The sequence below is a fragment of the Myotis davidii genome, unplaced genomic scaffold (genome assembly GCF_000327345.1).
Source record: "Myotis davidii unplaced genomic scaffold, ASM32734v1 scaffold428, whole genome shotgun sequence".
Lineage (NCBI taxonomy): Eukaryota > Metazoa > Chordata > Mammalia > Chiroptera > Vespertilionidae > Myotis > Myotis davidii.
The window spans coordinates 2,212,713-2,216,641 of NW_006299834.1; positions in this window are offsets into that span (position 1 = coordinate 2,212,713).

Genomic DNA, 3,929 nt, shown 5'->3' on the forward strand with positions numbered 1-3,929 from the left:
CCCAGGTTCGATTCTGGTCAAGGGCATGTACCTTGGTTGCGGGCACATCCCCAGTAGGGGGTGTGCAGGAGGCAGCTGATCGATGTTTCTCTCTCATGGATATTTCTAACTCTCTATCCCTCTCCCTTCTTCTCTGTAAAAAATCAATACAATATATTTTTAAAAAATAAATAAAAGTTAATAGTATAATGATAAGGCCCTTGTGATCAGGACCATGTCTAGGTCTCTAATCTCACCAGTTCTCATCTTCCTATAAATCAGCTAAAATACTTCTGATTTTCTGAGAGCATCAAATTCTCTTTCTCTGTTCTCCCTCCAACCCCTCTGAGCTGAAGTTGGGCCAGGGGCCTAGTTCTTTCCCATTGGATCTCCAACAGCTAGACAGTATTTTGAAAGAATGAATGAATGAGAAAGGCATTGCAACTGTTTTTGTTTTTGTTTTGGGGGAGAGAGAGAGAGACAGAGGGACAGACAGAGAGGAAGAAACATCTGTTTGTTATTCCACTTAGTTACGCATTCATTGGTTGATTCTCGTATGTGCCCTGACCGGGAATCAAACCCACCACCGTGGTGATTCAGGACAACTCTCTAACCAACTGAGCTCCCTGGCCAGGGCCTGGGTTTTAATGGATGAATAAAAGTTTTCCAGGTAAAGGCGTGATGGAGGCAGGGCTATAAAAGAGCTGGGTCCGTCTTGGGCTGGAGAACAGGAGGGAGGTGAGGTTGGAGAGGAAGGCTGGTTCAAGCCAGATGTTTCTGTGTGGGCAAAGGGTATTCATGAGGAAGGCGTTTGTGACAGTGGCAGCTGCTTGCAGGAGAGAATAAGGCTGGGAGCTGGGTATGTGGCGAAGCTCCAGGGGAACAATGAAGAGGCCTGAACCAGGGCAGTAGCTGTGGGAATAGAATGAAGAGGGAAGATTTGAGAGAAATAATATGATCTCCTAAACACTTTTAGTGAATGCCTCCTCGGAAAGACGGTAGGGGATTGTGGGCATAAAAAGCCGAAGTAGCATTTCCCCCTGCCTTCAAGTAGCTCAAATCCTAGGAGAGACAGACAGACTTATGCCAGAGGCAGGTCCATCCTTGCTGCTTGACACAGTCGCTGCAGGGGAGAAACATCTGCACAGCATATGTTTCAAGGGGCCTGGAGTATATGGCATACTGTTCTTAATATGTTTGCTCACCTTCTTGGCGCTATGTGTTTTAACCAAGGTCACCCGTCTCATAGAGAGAGCTCTATATGTGTAAAATCAGCAAATTAACGTATTATGCATTTCTGAGTGTGCCTGTCACCTACCCCAAAGCTCTTTGTAAGTTCTCAAATTTTTATTTGGTTAAAACACACTACAGTCTATTTCCACAACCTACCAACCTTAGAGGCAGTATAGGTTAGAGCAGGAGTGGGGAACATCTGGCCCTCGGGCCGTACAAGGCCCTCAAAATAATTGGTCTGGCCCTGCCAAGTCATTAGGGGTGAGTTGATTAAATGTTTGACCAAAATATAAAAGGCTGATTTTTAAGTTGATACTTTTGTATGGCCTGGGAATGATGTTATAAATATCCAGATGGTCCTTGACAGAAAAAAGATTCCCCACCCCTCGAGAGGTTTAGACGTAGCAGCCCCTGATTTTGGACAAGTTATTGAATTCTCTTAGCCCAAGCCCAAGTTAGCTATCAGATCAAGATGAAGGAGACTGGAACATGGGGGAAAAAGAAGGTGGAGGTGTGGGTGTGAGCAAGAAGATCCATTAGGGCCTTGTGAGCTACCATAAGGGTTTGGACTTTGTTATTAGTCCAGTGAGAACAGGGGTCCTCAAACTTTTTAAACGGGGCCAGTTCACTGTCCCTCAGACCATTGGAGGGCCGGACTATAGTTTAAAAAAAAACTATGAACAAATTCCTATGCACACTGCCCATATCTTATTTTGAAGTAAAAAAACAAAACGGGAACAAATACAATATTTGTATTTGCCTGTGGTCCGCGGGCCGTAGTTTGAGGACCCCTGAGTGAGAAGCTCTGAGGTGGTTTTTTGGTCCTAACGTATTACTACTTTTCAATTGAGATGTAATCGGACTGTAATAAATGCAAAGTTCCTAAGTGTTGAGTTCCATGAGTTTTGAGAATTGTATACATCTGTATAACCACCACCTAAAAGAAGACACATCATTTTCTTTTTCTTGAATGATTTCAGAGAGGAAGGGAGAGGGAGAGAGAGATAGAAACATCAATGATGAGAGAGAACCATTGATCTGCTGCCTCCTGCACATCCTGCACTGAGGCATGTGCCCTTGACTGGAATTGAACCCGGGACCCTTCAGTCCTCAGGCCAATGCTCTATCCACTGAGCCAAACCTGCTAGGGCAAGACACATCATTTCTATCACCCCAGAACGGTCCTGCCTGTCTCTTTCCAGCCATTCGCCCCGTGTCCAGAGTTCTGAAGGGTTTTCTACACTAATAAAAGAGAAACATGGTAATTGGCGTAGGACCGCTACCCTTCCCATTGCCTAATCCCCCTGTCACTCACAGAGTAGGGCCGAGATATGCAAATTAACTGGCAGCCAAGTTGGTGGCTGGCAGCCAGGCAGCTGTTGCGAAGGGGAGGCTTGCTTGCTTCAGTGACTGAGGACTGCAACGTTCCCTGCCTGACTTGCCGGCCTCTCAGCTGCAACTCTAAGCAACTATGTTGCGAATAAAGAAGCTTAAAAACCCCAGAAACCTGCTTTACTCAGTGAGCTTCAGCCAGCCAGACCGCAACATTGTATCAAATACAGATGGTAAACAAAGGCCAGAAACCTGTTTTCAGCAGATGAGGCCTCAGAGCTAAAGCTGGCCCAGAATAAAAAAAAAAGAAAAAGAAAAAAAGGAGCGGTTGGGAGCTTCAGTTCCAGCCTGAAAACAGCCCTCAGCCCGACGGGCCAGGCCCCCCAGTGGGGACCCCCACCCTGAAGGGTGTGGGACCAGCTGCAAACAGCCATCACCCCTTCACCCAGACTGGCCAGGAACCCCACTGGGGACCCCCGCCCTGATCCAGGACACCCTTCAGGGCAAACCAGCCAGCCCCACCCATGCACCAGGCTTCTATTCTATATAGTAAAACGGTAATATGCCTCCCAGTACCGGGATCAGCGGAGCTGAGAGGCCTCCCGGCACTGGGATCAGTGTGACATGGGGCAGCGCCCAAACCCCCTGATCGCCCTGCAGCTCTGTGTGTGACAGGGGGCGGCGCTGCAACCTCCCCATCGACCCTGCCTTGAGTGTGACAGGGGGCAGTGCCCCAACCCCGCAATCGGTCCTACCCTGAGCGTGACTGAGAGTGGCATCGAAACCTCCCAATCTGCCCTGCTCTGTGCATGACAGGGGGCGGTGCCCCAACTCCCCAATCGGCCCTGCTCTGAGCCCCACCAGGCGCTGCACCTAGGGATTGGGCCTGCCCTCTGCCACCCGGGAGCTGGCCTAAGCCAGCAGGTCGTTATCTCCCGAGGGGGCCCAGACTGCAAGAGGGCACAGGCCGGTCTGAGGGACCCCTCCTTCCTCCGAGTGCACAAATTTTTGTGCACCAGGCCTCTAGTATGTAGTATATTGTGTTTGCGTTTTGAAGGGATCACTCTGGGTACAGAGCAGAAGACAGCCTGAGACCAGCAAGGAGAGTATGGCACTGGCAGAGCTGGCTGGCTGTACTGAGGTCGCCTAGCAACCAGAGAGCGTGGTGCATGGGTTGACAGTTCAGCGTGGGGGAAGGCGGTATAGGCCCCGCCCCATCCCATCTAGGCCCCGCCTCACCCCGCTCCGCGAAGGAGCCAGTAGGCAGCGCCGCCCCACGTCGAGGGGCGGGCACAGGCTTCTTATTGGTCGGTTTTCCGGAAGCCATAGGATTCGGAATCTCGCCCGGAGTCGTGCGACCGCCGGCTGCGTGTGGGTGCGTGGTG